This window comes from Ambystoma mexicanum, chromosome 6q (assembly GCF_040938575.1).
Source record: "Ambystoma mexicanum isolate Mex_15411 chromosome 6q, UKY_AmexF1_1, whole genome shotgun sequence".
Lineage (NCBI taxonomy): Eukaryota > Metazoa > Chordata > Amphibia > Caudata > Ambystomatidae > Ambystoma > Ambystoma mexicanum.
In genome coordinates, this window is record NC_090937.1 from 1,450,265,925 (window position 1) to 1,450,284,764 (window position 18,840).

General features: G+C 44.8%; 1 protein-coding gene across 4 annotated transcripts in view; it reads right to left on the reverse strand.

Annotated features, from left to right (window-relative positions):
* Positions 1–18,840, reverse strand: part of UVSSA (UV stimulated scaffold protein A) — a 765,945-nt gene that overhangs the window by 715,934 nt on the left and 31,171 nt on the right. The window contains exon 2 of one of the 4 annotated variants that reach the window (XM_069632155.1): positions 4,065–4,120. The exons of the other annotated variants lie outside the window; for them this stretch is intronic. The gene's annotated coding sequence lies outside the window, so the exon portion shown is untranslated. The remainder of the gene's footprint in view (positions 1–4,064; positions 4,121–18,840) is intronic. 4 annotated transcript variants of the gene reach the window in all.

Sequence of the window (18,840 nt, forward strand, 5' to 3'; positions counted from 1 at the left end):
TGAAAAAATAGCACTAACGCTCGAGAGCAATAGCACGAGGATCCCAACACTTGAACGTGCGGTAAAAATCTGAAGATGGCTGCCAGAGGCGGGGCTTAGGTAGAGGGCAGTCATTGGCTGTGTTCAGTATGACGCAGAGATCAGTGATTGGTTACTACTACGAAAGACAGATCAGAAACGAAACTGATACTGATTTTTTCTTTACCGAGGATTCCCAGCCTGACGACGGAGAATATTCATGAGCATGTGAATCCATGCCAGACCCCATGCTGGAGAAATACACATACATTAGATGGTTATGGGGGTGGAGTAACAAACCCTACAACATTGTGTTTATTGCTGGCATAGGGTTAGGAACGTTTTTCTTTTTTCAACTTTCCACCCCATTACCTTCATTGGAATCCACAGCATATTGACTAATGATCTGGATCCTGACTGAATTTTTAGGGTGAAAGGAGGTCTCTTTAGTCTCCCTCGCTTTCTCAACTCACTTTGCTTGGGGTGCCCTGGTTAGTCCCTCTAGTTCCCAATGAAAGGAGATTCCCCACACCTTACTTTTCCCCCTTCATTTTCTGTAGCCTGCATTGGTTACTTAGTTGTGCACTCCTATGTGCACAACTAAGTATGTATGTATGTATGTATGTATGTTACTCCCCTTGGTGACTACTGCACTCCTAATCCAAAGATTTTGTTCCTCCATACTTAAAGGACTGCATGCCCCATGCTTGTCCTATCAGACGGGACTGGAGTTTTATTTTTTGCAAAACAAAAAATGTCTATCCTTTTATGCAAAGCCAATCACATGTGTATCCTTGCCCTCACCATTCCTTGCCCACCCTCAGTGATACAGCCAAGGTCAGTCCCCGACTAATGACTAAGCTGTTTTCAGAGGGGTACGATATGGAGAAAAGGGCACTCTGGAGTAGAAGTCCAGTAGTCACAATGCTGAGTAACTTTATTATTCCCATATATTTCCTCCATACTTCTGTGAGATTACGAAGCACCGACCCACACCGGCGATGGATGGTCCAGTTACCAGCTAACATGAGATTTTTCAGGAACGCTTGTCCGAACTGAGCATCAGACCTTGATCTTGCATCCATACAATAGTGTCTGTAGAATGCAGAAGGAGTACCAAGTTGCAACTCTGGCTAGTGAGTCCCACGGGAAATATCTCCATAAAAAGTGAACAAAGCCACTTTGGCACTCACACGGTGGGCGTGGAGCCCTGAATTGAGTAAATGTTCAGTATGCATGACACAACCAATCTAGAGATAGTGACCTTGGACGCCTGTGAACCTGCATTGCAGCTTCCAAGCATTACAAAGTGCCTACTTGAGGTTCTGACCTTTACTGTCCTGTCCAGATGGAATCTCATGGTTATTTTCAATTTCAGACAGTGGAGGGCCTTCCCGGAACCGAAGGTTGTTAGTGAAAAAGATGGGGAGTGTTCATTCCTGGTTAATATGAAAGTCTGATATAACTTTGGGTAAAAACGAAGTGCGAGTGTCAAGGGCCACCTTGTCTTGGTGTACAATTGTGAATGGTTCCTCCGGTGATAGGTCCTGAAGTTCACCTATAGGCCTTGCTGAAGTTATAGCAACCATGAAAGCTGCCTTCCAGGACACAGGTCAGATCTCAGTTGCTTATTGGCTCCGAGGGTTTGTGGCAAATGGGTGTCAGGATAATGTAAAGATCTCACTGAGGGTAAGGGTGTCTTCATGGATTGAATGGAAAACACAAAACAATGAAGCAATGTTTCACCATGTGGTTGGAGAACAAGAAAAATTGATGGCCTGAAGTGAGGTAAGCTCCAAACGCTGAGAGGTAAATCGTACAGAATGTAACTAGAATGCCAGAGGCAGTTAAGCTTGATGGAACACGAGAGTACATTGTCCAAAGAGGCTGACAAAGGATTCCCTGAACTCCAGTGGCAGAACCCCAGACACTTGTGCTTATATTGAGCATGTGTCAATGCTTTCCTTGCAGCCTGAATGAAGCACATATTTTCCTCCAGTCCCAGGTGACCGAAGAAACACACTACATGTAGCGATTGGTGCAGTTAAATGATTGAAGGTGGGGGGGGGGGTAAAGAATCTGGCCGTTCTCCTGTGATAGTAAGGCTGTACGAACTGAAAGCGGGATTCCGAATCGATAGATTCACGAGATCCAAAAAACAGAATTTTGGTGACGACCAGAGAACTATCAAATATGAGGGAGCAGTTTTTTGCCTTCTAAAGCTTCCAAAATACCTGATGGACGTGCAGCAACACAAAAGCTAAGATCAAGTTCCATAAAATTTCCAGTCCATTCCCGAAGAAGTCAACCCGTGACTCTTGGTGCCTAGAAGAGGCCTTTCTTTTTCCGAGGCTGGCAAACAAGTCCACCCAATGGAGTCCCCATGTGGCAAACAGTGACTTCCTGATCAGCTCCTACTGGTGATTGGCAGCTGCCAGCCGACTCAGCGGGGACTGCAACAGAACCCTCCGGTTGCCACAGACAAAACCCACGGATCAGACTTGATGGTCCTCCAAGCCTCTTTGTGGGGAAACAGCCGTCCACCTACAGAAGTGCTGTGAGACCAAAAGCTTGAAAAGGATCCAGTGGCAGAGGAGGAATGGGAGAAAAAATAAAGTTCTTTTTTTTTTCACTGCTGATTGGGGGGGTATCTATTCGCTTGTGCCACTTTGTGATCCTGCAAACCCCTAAAACCTGCAAATTAGCAGAAGCAGGACCCCAACCCCACTTGCTTACAGGAAACCTGTTTGATTAGCACAGACTTTGTTGTTGGTTGTAGACAAATGCCAAGAGCGACTTCCTCCAGTGAAAGGAAGTAGTAACACACATCAATCCTTGTGTGGCTGATGAAAATGAATGGTGTTCTACACAACATGTTTGCACCCCTGCAAGCACATTCTGTTGCCGGCCTATTCCTGATCTTTCAGACACCTTCATGGAAGTGGCAACTGCCAGAGCAGCTGGTTACGATTGAAGTGTTTCCAGGAATCGGATGAGGTCCATTCGCCAGGCACAAAAAAAGCCAACTTCCCCACCTCCTGCGCTGTGTCTCCCACATCAGAGGTAGGGGTGTCCCCTGGAGGACCTTTTGCATCCAGTATCTGAGGCTTTGCTTCTATTGATATTGAAAAAGGGTTTCTGCACCCATCTATTACTGCGCCACAGTGAAGTTCAGGTATCAACCAAAACCAGTTTTTCTTAATTCATCTTATATTTATTGATAGCCCATAAAGATGACACGTGTTTCGGCACCATAAGTGTGCCTTTTTCGAATCTGGGCATTAAGGCTTGATATACTATATACAAGATAGCAGAATTTCAATAAAATTAAAATATAGAGGCAAAATTAGACACAATCTAAGGAGAGTACACCAAATACATCACCTGCCAGCTCAGCACTGAGCTCAGATGCAGAAGAAACAGCAGAAGGTGAACCGAACACAGAAGAAGACGGAAGTAGAACTGGTAAAGGCTTCCTCAATCAGATACGTAGATATAAAAAAAGAAATAGGATCCAAACACCCAAACAAGTCCATTTTCAAGTAACAAACCTACCTACCAAGAAACAACCTTTACTTGGAGAAGAGGAAGGAGGGGGTTGGGTAGACTTCGGCAACCCAGACACCTTAGAAGATTACCGAAGATTAACAAGAGCAGCAACAAGGGAAGAAGCCAAGAAGAGTCAATAACTAACCTAGCGATGAACCTATCAGACGTTGAACTAAAACAAGATGAAATCAGTCTGCTGAATAAAGCACTATCATTTGCTCCTACAGCATACATGGAATCCATGCAAGTGCATATTGATCTTTTTAAATTTGTGCGCAAACTTAAAAAGTTCTTTGTGACTCAAATAACCGCATATAAACAACCAAGAGATGTAGCCACAAGGAGCGAAGTCACAATAGAAGAACTAGACAATATTCATCTCTTAAGATCATTACAAGAGACAGAAACATTTCCCATTCACCAAACAATGCATGAACTAACAATTGCACCGATCAGCTTAACCCAGAAAGAACTCAAACCAACTTCTAAATTCCTACCTCAATTTTCACCGGATAACATGATTGATGCCTTCGATAAATCAGTGATGAAAGATCTACAAAAAATAGAGGACAATCAGAAGAGGATGGGCAGAAAAAACGAACAGGAAAATCTAACAGCTCAGGAGTAAACCGCTTTAAAGAAATTGGAGAAAGACCATACAATTGTTATCAAAGAAGCTGATAAAGGCTGAAATATAGTCATCATGAACCGCCTGGACTATATTAAGATGGCTCAAAACCATCTGGACACACCAAATTGCTATGAAATACTACCAGGCAATCCCAAGATTCAGATTGTTCAAGACCTTAAGGACCAAATATATGGCTGGCACAGATAAGGCCTCATCACCGATGAGGAAAAAAGATTCCTGTTTATACCAAAACCAATATTACCTATGATCTATTTTCTTCCTACAATACATAACCCATTCACAACCATCCCGGAAGGCAGACCCATACTGAGTGGAATAGGCTGGGCCACGGAATCCATTTCAGAGTATATAGATCATATACTGAGTCACAAGGAAAAATGGTACAGGCATACCTTAAGGATTCAACCTCAGCAATCAACATTATTGAAAGTATACAATGGCATCCGTCTTATTATTTAGCAACATGGGACGTCAAGGCCCTGTATACCTCCATCGGCTACGACCTTGCCCTGGACACAATTGACTATGCATTCAAACAAGAATCGGCATCACATTTCCCGTTTGTTTGTATGCTTAAAGGAATGCTCATGGGTACACTGGACAACAGTATTTTTACGTTTAATAACACCTTCTTCAAGCAAAACCATGGGGTAGCCATGGGTGTGAAGTATGCACCAGCCTTAGCAAACCTGGTGATGGGCATGTTCGAGGACTTACAAATTTATACTAAAGAAACATACAGTCAACATGTTGTAAAATGGACCCGCTATATTGACGATGTCCTGTTCGTATGGAAGGGCACACCACAAGAACTGGAACTGTTCAGGCAAGAAATCAACAATAAGGACTTAGGTATTGAATTTTCAGGAGAATGCAGCAATACAGAGATTAACTTTTTGGATTTGACAATCTATCTCGAAACCAGAACGTACCGGAAAAGTTGGAAGTGAATTCAACATTACATGCCACTAGTTGCTATTATGAACTCATAATTCGGAACATCCCCAAAGGGGAGTATATCAGAGCAGGTAGGAACTGTTATGATCAAAGGAGTTTCAAGAAGGAATGTGAAACTTTGTCTACAAGATTTGAAGTCAGAGGCTACTCCAGAACAAGCATTCTAACAGCCTAAAACAAAGTGATACAGACACCTAGGTTACAAACACTTAGCGAGCAAGACAGACCAACCCAAGAAAATAAGGTTCTTTTAATGACCAAGTTTAATCTCTTTGCTTGAGTATCTGCTCCTATTAGAAACCTGGAGAAAACGTAACCTAGTTAAAATTTAAATGCAACATCTCCAGGTCGGGTACTTTAGTATGAATAATTAATTAATCATTTTATAATAAATAGGAGGTTTGTCAGATACCCGAATCCTGATAGAAACAAAACTCTTAACACAAAATAAAACTTCGACATGGTATCAAGCAGGGGAAATTAACATATTCTCCCACTGTGCTCGTTTTTCTTGTTGAAGTGCTCGCAGCACTTAGGAGTCTGATGGGACTCTCTGTGACAACACGAGATCAGTGCACGCATTCCGACGATAGGTAAGCGCTATCTGGAGACAGATCTATTTTAAATCTAACTAGCAAGTGAAATATAAACTAAAATCTAGTTATTTTCTGTTATTTTTTTCCTGTTCTACCAATGATGTTTCCCTCCCTCCCCTTCCTATCCCATGGTGATCGCTCACGCTACGACTTTTTCTCATGTCCCGGCACCACATTTGGGCGCCATGATGGTATGTTTTCTGTTTTTATGTTTTGATGGATTTACACGTTTTCTCGGAATCATAATGTAGTGGAAACAAACTGGTGATATATTTTGTTTTGTGTTCTTAACAAAAATGCTTATCTGTTCGGGTCATATGCTGGATAATATGATTGATATGCATTTGGTTTTTTGGGAACCCCTGGGAATCTGTTTTATCTATACATCACAAAAATTGCCTCTTCATTTTAGTTTTATTGAAATTCTGCTATCTTGTATATAGTATATCAAGCCTTAATGCCCAGATTTGAAAAAGGCACACTTAGGGTGCCGAAACACGTGTCATCTTTATGGGCGATCAATAAATATAAGATGAATTAAGAAAAACTGGTTTTGGTTGATACCTGAACTTCACTGTGGCGCAGTAATAGATGGGCGCAGAAACCCTTTTTCACTTTTTGCAAACGGAGTGGGGGATCTCTATGTCTCTGTTCTCTGCTCCCACCGGTGCAACACTAACATTTTTATGCTGCATTAAGTCGTGCAGGTCCAAGAGTGACTGCACAAAAAGTTCCCCGAGCTTCATTCTATTGATATTGATATTTTATTTGTATCGCGCTCATACACGTGTTTCAGAGCGCGACAAGGCAAGGGAGGGGAAGAAGGGAGAACAAAAACAACGATTTTGCTAGGCCCAGTGACATTGAGAATGCACCAGTGCAGGGAGAGGGAAGGGGGAAGTGCAAGGGCAAGGGGGGAGGTGGAAAGTGCTGTACATAGGAAAGAAAAACTAAAAAAAGAGGTAGTGCAGCCAGCGGGTGGCAAGTGCTACATTTAAGGCACAGATAGAAGGTGTCTGATAAGTGCTGGGAAAGAAAGTGGAGTTGCAAGTGGTCTATCGTGGTCAGACTGCAGGATTTTTTCTATTTCCACTGAAGAAGCAGAGCCAGTGACTTCTATGCTTCACAAGACTCTATTTAACTCCCTTTGCAAGGCAGAGCGCAAGTGGAGTTGCAAGTGGTCTATCGTGGTCCGTCGGGGTGCGGAGAGGTGAAAGAACCAGAGACTCCAGGAGGGGTTAACTTTGGAAGCTTTGCTACTGCCTCCTGCATCCGGTAAGACGTGTAAGCTTTGCAATCCACAAGTTTATTATTTTTTTTTACGAGCGGGATACTGCTGGGGCATAGTTCCCTTTGATCCCATTTGGTCAAACTTTAGGTCACAGACTGGCTTGAAAAGCGCATCAATTAAGAAATTACATCATTGTTCTCCAGGAGGGGAGCACGTCGGCAGCTATGAGACCATCTTTTGTGTTGGTTAGACGCGTAAACTGTGCAATTAGTAGCGTACAGTATTGTACTCTGTGCGAGCGGGAGACTGTTGGGGCACGCCCACTTTAAACTCGCTCGGATATTTTGGTTGCTACAGATTTGCTTGAAAAGCTGCTTGTGTTAAGAGTACTAAAGGAGCTACATCTGCGAGAAAAAGGACAAGTGCAATCGAGTCCTGTGATCGTACACCTAATGGATAAGGGTTTCCTTAAAACTGGGCAGTCAAGCTGTTGTTGAGGCACCTGTATTCATTAGGTGAGTTAAATATGAAAACAGGAGAGTGGAAAATCATGTAAAGGCATAAGGGCCGTCTATTCAAGATTCCAACAAAGTTCTTTTTCGAGTAACTGCCCAGTACTTTGGATCTTGGGTGTGGGCAAGAATGAAGCTTTGCAGTACCTTATTACAAGATATTAGATCTGCAGAGTGGGATGGCTCCTTCATAAAGTCATCAGGAGCAGGAGTCCAACTGTCTTCTTTCACTCCCCATGTTGTTGCGAACACTTCAGCATCTAACCACAGCCTTTCCACAAAGGCGCAAATGCATATGAAATGAATAGCAGAAACATCTGTGGTAGGCTTGGCATCGATGGAGGGGCAACCATTCGATCACACAATCCTGGAAGCGAGGTCTTGAATACACAGTAACAACAAGAAAGATTCAAAGGAAAATTGAAGATCACTTTGGGAAAAGAAGAAGCAGGAGAGTGAATGACGAGGATTCGCTACTCGTCACTCAGGGACAGTCAGTAAAGCAAGGATTAGGAGGAATTGCCAATAAGGAGCCAAGAGGCTCTGTTCTTCTGAATGAAATCTCAAAAGAAGGGGATGCACCAGATGAGCAGAATGTTGGAGCTGAGATGAGAAATTGTACCCCTGCAGTCTCAACGGAAATAGTGAGGGGTTCTGAAGAACAAGAGAATTCATCAGCTCTGACTAGTCCACAAACAAATTAAAATACATGATCAGCGCTCAATTTTGTTTTGAACTCCCTGATCTTTAAATTGTTAAAGGCGGAAATCCAGTCACAAGCTGGGGTTCTTTTGGAAATTACAAAATAATTAGCAAATTATGATTCTTCCTTGGTGGGGTGCAACGACGCAATAAACTCAACATTGGCTCCGATTTTGAAAGATCTACGACTGGAGGTAACTAAACAAGGGATGGACTTATCAGCAAAACAACTATACCTTGCCACAAAAAGGAAAAAGGATGACTCCAATAATATTCTACTGCAGGATCTTCTATTGCAATTAAAATCGGCAGCGCAAGGAGAAAAGGATGAGGGAGAGGGAGCCAGGGTGGAGGAGGTAGTCTCCCACTTTGTCGAAACCCCTTTATCAGAGTCAGTCTTGGAGGCGTTTAGAAGGCTGGCCAATGTAGTAGAGGGGACCTTAGAGGGAGACTTAACCCTGCTGCAGACCTTTCTGGAAACCTCCCATCAGGACAGAGACCGGCCATCGCCTCTCCAAAGGTAGAAAGAGCATTAGGAAGAGAGAGGTAAGAAGGAGGAGAAGAAATAAAGAATCTCTACCACCACTAGTGGAGCGGAAAAAAAAAGATGCAAAAATGTATAAAACCCAAGAAAACATTTTTTTTTAATCATTATCGAACTCTTCTTCAGTTATCACTACAGGGGAAGAAGATATTTTAAATTCCACAACTACTAACAAGAAGGAATCCAGAGGAAGATCTCTAAAAGAAATGCACAGAGAATCGAGTGAGAAAACCAAAAAGAGCTAAGGGTAAACCCTTAAAGTTATCTAAAATTAATTTAAGTGTAAGGCTCCAAACGGACTGGCAAGATTTGGAGAATAAGACCAAGGATATCCAATTGAAAGAGAATGAGGAGCATGGTGTCACTTTGGCCCAGAGAGAAACGAGAAATTCTCTCGGCCGTAAGAACTGTTGGGGGATAATCAACTCGAAGGTTCCAGTGGCCCCGATTTTCCTGAGTTCACCTAGGTCCTGTACCAACAGAGCCAGGGGTGGTGGAAATTCAGGGACCAAAGGTGAAAATTGCCCCAATCTTTCTGAAGCATGTGCTGAATATCCCAGAAAAAAGCTCTTTGCCAGAAGAAGTGAGATCTGGGCAAGGCAAACACTGTATGCTTGATATGAACTACAAAGGAGTTGGAAAGTCAGCAGTCGTGGGAGGTTTTACCCACCTGCTTACCCTACTCCCGAGGAACCAGTACAATCGGTTGATCAAGGAAAGTCGAAGGAAGAAGAAAAATCCATCTTTGCGATGCCAAAAATTTGGCTCACCTTAACATCAAATCACAACAAGTAGAAGTCATTCTGTCTCATCTTAAAAGGGTATCAAACCTCTATCTTTTGAGCTTGCAGGACATTGAATCTGTGCAGTTTCCGGATCGCCAGACCCCTAAATGGTGGAAGTTGGCCTTTTTTCACGAGCAAGTCAAGAAGCAATAATGGGGGCAGTAAGAGAACTGGAAGGGTTGGGACTTTTGTTTCTTGTCTACGACCATCGGAAACTCCAAAATCAAACCATACTACATCGAAGTGGACATCACGGGCAAGGGAGGGACCCGGGGCTGGTGTGAAGTCTGCTACTCTGCTGAGGAGGGGAAAGGATACTGGAGAGAATTTTCAAGACAAGACTATCTCTCTATTGCCGGAAATATTGGCGCAGGTGCTTCAGAAATTGGAGGTTGGCATGCAGTCTCTTTGAGCAGACAGGGTTGAGCCTGATATGCTGGAACACGCGAGGTCCGAATACCTTCACCTCAAGAAAAATGAAAGAGCACCTATTCCGTAAAGCTGTTATCTTGTTGCAAGAAACATGGTTGGTTAATCCGATTGAGACTGAAGGCTATATAATTTATATCCAACCGGCACTTCAAAAAGCCAAAGGCAGGCCAGCAGGGGGTCTGTCAATGGTGTTTAAAAATATCACTATTGGAGACACGACAATGATCTATAAAAATAAAATGGGAATCCAAGTTTGTAAGGTCACCCTAAAACAGCAGAGGCCATCTCTTGAGGTGGTTCTTATTAATGTATATTGGAACTCCGGCTGTTCTTTATTTATTTATTACATTTATATAGCGCACAGCAGCCCATAGGCATCAAGGCTCTACTCTTCAGGACTTCTTGGTTGATCTAGCTAGGGCATTGGAAAAGATCAAATTGCTTTATGGAGGTGCTCAAATAATACTTGGGGGGGACCTGAACATGCAATGTATCCCATTATTACAGGAGAGAACCATTCAAAGACCCCAAAGAATTTTAGAAAAAGGTAAAATCTAGATGGAGTTTCTGGCTGGGTGGCGATTGAAGATGACTACTGGGAGACTACCGGGGGATATTCCATCAAGACCAACTAGGCATCAGGGTTCTTCTGTCTCCACCCTCGATTAGATCTTTATGTCGACAGACCTTTTCACACAAAACGTATCCTTGAACATTATGTAGAAGAGAGGCAGCGATCACTCTTGTTTGGAGCTGACTTTTGCAGACATGGTCATTAGGTTTACCAGTTAAACAGACCCAGGCGGTTATGAACAGGAAAGATAGAATACACCTTCCCTAAATATAAATGGGAGGAAGGGGGGCTCTTAACAACTGCCTATTGGAAATCCCAGATGGCATTCAACGGGAAAATTGTTGTCCTGAGAACTTTGTCAGATTTATTTGGTTAACTTGTCCACCAAGTGAAGGAGGAGCAGGTAAAAAACAATCACATCTTCACTCATTTGATGAGGAAACAATGTGGGGAAAAAAAACAGCTCAATAAGACGTTGAGGCGATTAAAGAGAAGGAGTCCGAGCGGGGAGCAATATGGAAGGGGGTCTAGAGGTCTATTGCAAAACTACAAGTATTGGTCAGTGGGGAGAACGATGATGCGCCTTCAGAAGGACAGTGAACTAATGCTGAAGCTGATTTGCAACAGGGATTCAAGAAATTTCTGGTCGGTTATCCACCAACTAGAGGGCAAGTCAAGTAGCATGCAGTGTAATCTGGTGCCGGAAAAAGGGTAGATAGATTATTTGTCGGTGACCTTTGAAAATCCCATGGAGACTACATTCTATCCTAACAAGGACATCCCTTGGCGTTTTCTCTTCAATGAACAGACCCTGGTGGATCTGATCATGAATAGCTCCACCTCAAAAGCAGCTGGCCCAAATGGACTAACTTATCAAGTTCTGAAAAACAACCCTCTTTGGGTGAAATTGCCGTTTTGGTTATTTAATGAGATCAGTGCGAGACAAAAATGTCCACCGTCGTGGAAATCTGCAACTATTATTCCTCTGTTCAAGGGGGGCGATCCGTCGGCTCCAGCAAATTACTGCCCGATCACCCTCGTGGACATTGAAAGTAAGTTGTTCATGAGAATCCTGCTGGGGGGACTGGAGAGATGGGTAAAAGAGGCGAACATCCTCTAAGTAACAAACAGGATTCAAAAAGGGTCTCTCCACTGCTCTTAATGGCGTGACGATAACCATCATGAGTAAAAAGACAGGAAGTAAGGGAGAACAACAACTCTTTGAAGCTTGGGTGGACTTTCCAAAAGCGCTTGACCAGGTCGATAGAAAATCGCTTATGGTCGAAGCTAAGAAGCTGGGGTATCCCGGAGGGAATTCTGACAATGTTGGTTGAGATTCATAGGGACACCACAGTCAGAGTGCGTCTGGTTGATGAGGGGTATCTCTGTGAGTCTATCAGGGTGGAAAGAGGGGTTCGGCATTGCCGTTTGGTGGCAACCCTTTTTTTCAATTTTTATCTGGCAGACATCGGGGAATTTTTGGAGTCATCAGCACTGACCAGTCCAGTGATCAATGGATCTAAGATTCAATGGCTGGTCTACACTGCTGATGTGGTTTTACTGGACAACACAGCAGTGGAGTTTCAGCGACTCTTGAATACATTAGATTGCTATGCTAAACAAAATGGACTCGCTTTAACCCCCAAAACATCAAGAATAATTGTTTTTAAACACACGCACAAAAGGGTTATTTACCCTCATTGGGAGCTGGGAGGACAGCTCATCGAAAGAGTCGAGGACCTGGCATATCTGGGCTATAAAGTTTACACCTCCCCATCAGCAGGAAAGGTGGAGCGGGATGTGCAAAGTAAGATATTGCAGCTCATTCCCCAGATTAAAAAGATCTTATCGAAGTACTGTAAATTTTCGATCCTCCCATTGATTAGATATTATCAAGCAAAGGTTATCCCTGTAGTCTTGTATGGGTTGGAGGCAAAGCTTATCGGTGAAAAGTAGACTGGCAGCTACTGGAAGGACTTGTGTGGAAAAAAAAAGTCCTTGGTCATCCTACAAGTCTCCCTATGTCTAGCCTTAGATTTGAATTAGGCCTGCTGTCATTAAAGGTTCAGGCAGATTAGAAACCGACTTCGCCTTATCGGCTCATCATCACGGCACAGGACCGGACGCTGTATGCTGATGTTAGAGCCCATCTGGAGAAGAACGGATCTAAAATGCTTTCAAATCCTGGGAGAAAAGAGCAATGAGTGGGCTAGCTAATGCAGATACGGACCTCCAAACACTAATCCATAACCCAATGAAAGTAAAAAAGGCTATGGATGCAATGGATTGGATTATTACAACGGACGACATGCATTGTAAGGCCTGGTAAAATCTATTTCTGAAGGTTGATAAAAAGCAGGTATACATCGCAAGATATTTAGTCTAGTTCCCTGATTAGAAGATCAGGAAAAGTTTCCTTAGAGTTTGCTTAAATGTAGCTCACATTGGGGAGATTCTTTTCAAAAGAGGTTTGGGGGAATTCATGAATATCTTATGCAATGTTTGCAAAAATCCAGCAAATCAATCCCTTAAACATTTGCTAATGGACTGTAAAGACACTGGGCCTGCTAGGTCCCAGTTGTATGCAAGGTTTGGAGTTGGGACGGAGGGTTACTTGCCTGACATGTTTTGGAATAGACTGAACTTGGGGCAAAATTGTGCTTTGACAACAGCAGTGGTACAGGTTTTGGAAGGAAATATTGCGATTTAAAATGATGTATTTATTTTGTGGCTCTCTGAGGATGGGGCCCCTGTGTTTATATTATGTTCTTGTAGTTTTCCACCAGCTGCTGACCACACTATATTCCTCGTTGTACTTGGATGTCCTAGGCCCACAATCATTACAGACGTTATGTAGTGACTCCCTTCTACTGTGTTTTCTTTTTCTCATCTTTTCTCTTTGACTCCCACCTTGCTTGCCAAAACGTATTCTCTTTTTAATTTTTTTCTTTTCTTTTCTCCCATCTTCAATGTGGTTACCATTAGAATATGATTGGGAATGGTTTTATTTTATGTGTAATATTTATGTTGGTTTTTGGTAAAAGGTCATCTATAACCAAATACAATAAAAAATTAAAAAATTAAAATAAAGGATCATAAGTGCAGGGAAAGGGAGGGACTGTAGGGTTACAGATAAAGACCCAAAGTGCAAGGTTGCCAAGGAGGCAGTACAGGTGCGTGGCAGGGTGGGAAATACCTGGGCCCAAAATCAGAGGGTAACCAGGAGCACGATGCCTAAGCAGAACAAATCAACAGGGGAGAGAAGGAGAGAAGGAGAGAAGGCAGAAGCGAAGAGGAAGGTCTTGAGGTGCTTCCGGAACCAGAGATGGTTATCCTCAAGTTTCTGAGAAACGACTAACCCTGAGGGAGTTGGAGGAAGAGGAGTGACGAGCTCGAGAGGGAAGGTATTTGCGGAGGAACAGTTGAAGGTATTTTGGACCCAGGCCCCAGAAAGCCTTGTGGACAATGCAAAGGGCCTTGAACTTAATCCATGCAGCCACTGGGAGCCAATGGAGAGGTTTCAGGGAGGGAGAGATACGATCCCAGGGCTTGAGGCCCAGGACAAGTCTCACAGTCCTGTTCTGGATGAGTTGCAAAGGGCGGAGAGTAGAGGCAGGTAGATTTAAAAAGAGGCTGTTGCAGTAATCCAGCCTACAGAGAACCAGGGCGCGAGATACAGTGAGCTTCTGGGGGAAGGAGAGGAAAGGCAGAATACCTCCGAGGAGGTGCAGTTGGAAGGTTGACTTTTTAAAGACTTCAGAGATGTGGGCAGAAAAGGAAAGTGTTGAGTCGAAGATGACCTCGAGGTTCTTCACCTCACAGGCGGGAGTAGGAAGAGGGCCAAGGGAGGCAGGCCAGAGAGTGACAGGAAAGAAGATTGAAGGTTTGCCGATAAGGAGGATCTTCATCTTAAATGGCATTAAGGCAAAGATCGTTGGCGGCATACCGCTAGGCTGAATGAAGGGGGGTTTGCTGCATAAAAGCAGGGCTTTGGGGACTGGAGCTTCAGAAGTCGCCACAGGACCTAAGAATCCGAGGAGGGAGAAGCTGAGCCGACCTGCAACGACGACCCCACCGGTGGAGCCCTGCTGAACCGTTTCACCACTTTTCCCGACGACAGAGGAGATCTCCAGTCCGAAGAGTCTTCTTCCTTTGACTGGTGGGGATAACCAGTTTTGACCTCTTTTCACCTTCCTGGAGCAACCGGAATACCACGGCTTACCACTACCGCGAAGAGAAGGGTAGTACCTTTTAACCGAAGAACTCCGCGGCTGTTTTCTTCCCTGGCACTGGAACGACCTTCATCTTTCCTCCACGGCGAGAACTCCTCTTCCTCTGGACGAAACACTGACTTGCACCCGCTGCCAGGAACAGCTGCCCCCGCTGGAGCTTCCTTCACACTTAAGGTACTGTGTCCCGCCTGGCTTCCCTTGCGACGGATCGTTCGCGGTGACAGTAAAGCCTCGACTTTCTAACCTGGGGTGGCCTGGGACAACCTAGCTAACTTTTCCTGACTTTAATTTCATTCTTTGTGTGCGAACTATCTACAAGACTCTTTGGGCATAACCCCACTGTGTGAACCTGGACCCCTTCTGCTTGCTCTCTCCAAGAGTGGGCCTTGCAATTGACTTCCTTGCTCTGCAGTAGAATTCTGCCTATCCTGCCTTACTCTGGTTCTTTTAAAAGTATTGAAATTTGTGTGCTTCCATAACTCTGCCTTTTTCCCTCCCTTTTTTTTTAATAACTTATTAGAGTGCCACCTTATGTTAAGCGCTCACCTCTGTCTGAAAATAAGTGGTGTTTCTCATTAAGACTTGTCTAATAAGTAATGAGGGTTATATATATATATATATATATATATATAAATATATATATATATATATATATATAATAGTGACTGTGTGCTGAATTTACTTTTCTATTTGTGGTAGTGTAATTTACAAGTGTGTCTTTAAAATAAATAATTATATACTTTTACACCAAAGCTCTGGTCAGTGTTTGCTTGTGCTACTGTATCCCTGTACCTATTGTGTATACTCTATATACTGCCTAGCTCTTCTTGAGGGAAGTCTAACTGCTCAGCCACAGCTACCAAGTGAATCTGTGTGGTACAGACTGCTACCAAGTGGGCTTACTGCCAAACACCTGTAGTCTTAAATCTTTTGCAGTGGTCCCTAAGGGAACTGCACAGGTTTCTGCCTAACAATATTAGAGTCAAGGTTGGACAGTGGGTCTTTACAGATGTTCAGGAGAGCAGTTTCCATGCTTCTGGCAGTTCTAAAGTCATGGAGACAACCAACAGAATCGGAGTGGAGGTTAAGCTGCGAGACTGCCAGCTTGTCAAGAGTTTGCTCAGGAAAGGTGTGATGGAGATCGGGCGATAGTTTGCCAGGCAAGAAGGGTTGGCTGCGAGTTTCTTGAGAAGACGATGCACAAGAGAGTGCTTCAGGGGGAGAGGAAGGCTCCCAAGGCGAAGGAGAGGTTGCAGAAATCGGTCAAGACAGGAGCAAGGGTGTCAATGTGGTCCTTGATGGTTTTGGAGGAACAGGGAAGGACCTGTTTTGACAAGACTTTTGTAGATCGGACTTCTCTAGAAACCTTGTCATGGGAGAAAAGAGGAAAGGAAGAGAAACAGGGTGGAGGCAGCTGCAGGAGGGCCAGAGTTTGCAGATGGAGAAGGGTGAAGAGGGGTAGGGGACGAGAGGGTGGACAGGATGTCCTGGGTTTTAGAGATGAAATGAGAGGCAAGGGCTGTACAAAGGGCCTGGGAGGCGACAGGAGAGGTAGAGAAAGCAGCAGGGTTAGCCAGCTTCTTGCAGATTTTGAAGAGTTTGGCCGAGTTGTTCGATGCCGCAGAGACACAGGCTTGGATGTGGGCTCTCTTCTTAGTATGGACAGAGAGTCCGTATTGCCTTTGGAGTAGGCAGCAGGCCAGTTTGTCAGGATGAAAAAGAAGCCGTCCATTTCCTCTCAGCCGCCCTGCACTTTCTTTTAAGTGAAGCTAGGTCAGAGTCGTACCAAGAATTGCACTTGGCTTTCGTCTTCAAACGGATCCTCATGACAGGGGCAAGAACATCAAAAGTATCAGGATAGAATAGTAGAGCATGGAAAGGGCTGTGTCAGGATGTGAGTCAGCCAGAGGAGGGGGAGAGAGTGGGGGAGAGAAGGTGGTGGCGAGAGCCTCAACTGACACACACTTCATGGGCCAGATGTTCGAGAAGGTAGGTAGCAGTGTTGCGGTTGGCTTGGCCTAAGGGGTAGAGAGGGTGAGATGGGAGGAGAGGAGAGAGTGATCGCTCCAGGATAGAGCAGTGGCCAGAGGGATGGAGAGCGGGAGGTCAGAGGAGATCAAAGCATCAAGCGTGTGCCCTGCAGAGTGAAGAAAGAAAGGGAGAGGGCATCGCAGAGGTCACAAAAGATTACAGACGAGGAACAGGTAGAATCTAGGTGGATATTGAGGTCACCAAGAAGGAGGAGTGGAGTAGTTGAGGCCAGGAGAGAGGAGGAAAGGTCCGCCCACTCAGAGAGGAAAGAGGTGGTCTGCCCAGGAGGCCGATAGATAGGAGCCATGCTTAGAGAGTGGCCAGGAGAGAGAGAAAGCCTGCAGACAAAGCATTCAAAAGAGGAGTAGGTCTGCGTGGGAATGATGGAGGATGGAATCCACTCAGGAAAGATCAGGGTTGCACCCCCTCCGGACCGGTGGATCTGGGTGCGGAGAGGATCTTGTAGCCATCAGGGAGGAGAGTGTTAAAGTTTGTGACAGAGCTGGTCATGAACCAAGTCTCAGTGAGACCGAAGCCATTGCGGTCAAGTTCTTCAAAGAGGCTGCAGATATCAGAGGAGTGTTTTACAGTAGAGCGAGAGTGGAGAGTGGCAAGATGAAGAAAGTTGCCAGCCTTAAAGGCCTTCCCGGGAGGGGCCCACATCAGAGGTACGCCCTGCGGAGGCGAACAAGCCTGAGGAGGGGGGGGTACAAGTGGAGGGAAGAGAGGGCAAGGGAGTCAAGGCAGGGGGAGGAAAAGTGGGGGAGACAGGGAGGCAGGAGAGGAGAGGGAGGGGACAGCAGGAGAATTCCGTCTGTGGCTCAGTTGGAGGTACCTCTGTTTTTGGGGAATTTGTGAGGATGCCACTCGTGACAACAGGTGGTTGGGGGAGCTCCTAAAAACAAGTCTCTGAGGTAAGGAGCCTTCAGCTGTCCTATCACTCCTACAAGGCTGCTGCTTAATAGGTCTTAGGCATACATGGGACTAGGCCAGGAGTCCACAGATGTCAGCTGCCACAAGGGCATCCCGAGCTATGGGGCACAAAGCACAGTGGGGACAAGGTAGGCACCAGATAGACGGTGGGATGCTGCAAACCTCCTTGTCGACTTTAGGCATGAAGGAATCTCTGAAGCACTGGCGGAGGAAAGGGTGACTGATGTGTTGATTTCACAATGTCTGCCTCAGTTAACTCATGCAAACCAGTCATGCTGTGGAGCGGGAAATTACACTGCATCACAGAAGGCCTTTCTGCAACTTTAGCCTCGTGCCACAAGGGAATCCTTGGAGTTTCAGGTTGTCTTTGCTTTGCTGAAAACCTTAGACGCAGTGCAGGCATCAGCTTCTTTAGGTTTAGCCCCCTTAGTGGAAACCTCAGTCAACCTGTGGTGTGCTGAACCCTGTGATGGATCCTCTGGAACAATCCCAGTGTTTTTAGGCCCACAAGGGGAATCCGTAGCACTGCTTGTATCTGTTTTAGCACCTACTCAGAGAACCGTGGAGAGCCCCACTAGTAAGTTTAGCACCTTAGTGAGCATCATTGGCTTTGTTGGTGCTCGCTTTAGCCCTTCATTAGGGAACCTCTAGGATCGCCCCTGAACAGGGAACTTCCAAATATCCACTGCAATCCTTTTACTCCCCTTGTGCGGTACCTCAGGAAGAGTGCCAGTAATGCTAGGACCCGGAAAAGTAAATCAATTACCCGTCATGCTCTTTTTCCATGGATAAAGTCTGAAAAGTGTTGAGCCCCCGGATGCCGTGTAAACTAATCCCATGATGACCAACACACCACAATGGGATTGGTCACAGAGTTCCCTATAGTTGTGGAATATTATCAATTTCGAGAAGAATAACCTCATATGTCACTTTTTATTAACATGGATGTGGTCATACACTGCAGTAAACTGTTGCTCCAAGGACACAAGGAATAATAGAGTAACTTTTGGACCAAGGCTTCTGCCAAGTGAGAAGATATAGCTTTCCCCGTGACTACAGTGCCATCCTCCAAAGGGAAAACCAGATTCTCAG